Below are 845 nucleotides of genomic sequence, written 5' to 3'. Positions count from 1 at the left end.
CCGGGGTTTTATTTTATAGGCAGGGGAAAAAAAAAAAAAAAAAAAAAAAAATGCGGTTGCTAACGGGCATTGGCAGCCGTTCACGGTTTTTTTACGGGATTACGAAGCGCGTCGGTGCTGTAGCTTGTGAATTTTCGGCGAGTTACGCCTGTCTCCTGCTCGCCTTGAAACGCCAGCTTCTGCACAGCAGCCCAAGTTTTAGTTTTCCTGCAGCCAAACACCTGTTATTCTTGTCTAGTTCCGTGTCACGGGATGGAAAAGGTGGTGCATGCAGCTGTGTTGTAGCTTGTTTGCGTTCAGGTTTTGTTCATTTTGTGTCTTGCCATCTTAATTATTTCCCCCAGAATCTGTTTATCAAATCGTCCTGCACGACCCACGCGCTGTCCTCCCCACCGACCCCGGCTGGATGGCTTTTGTTTTTCCTCCTCCCCATTTGGGCCAAAAATGCAGGACAGGAACTGTTGACAATTAAGTGATGAAACTCTCCAAAAAAATGGAGGCAGAGAAAGACTCTGGAAGAAGATTGGTGTGTAGCTGGCTTCTGCCTATTTCCTATTTGTGCCTTTTAATTGATTTTGCTTAATTGTTTGCAAAGGGAGAAATGCATGTAAAGCGTAGGCAGCAGAGGAACTTAGTTCGCAAGAGAGCAGCTTAAGCACTGGGGAAGGGGGTGGAATTTAACCGAGGGGAAGGAGAGGGTGGGACGATAATATATTTTTTTTCTCCTGTGGGTAAGGGTTTGTGCTGATCCACCGCGCGCGGGTGTAGGGCTGGCTGCCGGGGCACATTTGCAGGGAGAGATCTGCCGGGAGAGGGGCAGAGCCGCCGGAGGCAGCTGGTGCATC

The sequence above is a fragment of the Pygoscelis adeliae genome, unplaced genomic scaffold, assembly GCF_000699105.1.
Source record: "Pygoscelis adeliae isolate BGI_AS28 unplaced genomic scaffold, ASM69910v1 Scaffold93, whole genome shotgun sequence".
Lineage (NCBI taxonomy): Eukaryota > Metazoa > Chordata > Aves > Sphenisciformes > Spheniscidae > Pygoscelis > Pygoscelis adeliae.
The sequence above is the reverse complement of the archived record's forward strand: the minus strand, read 5'-3'. Positions refer to the sequence as shown.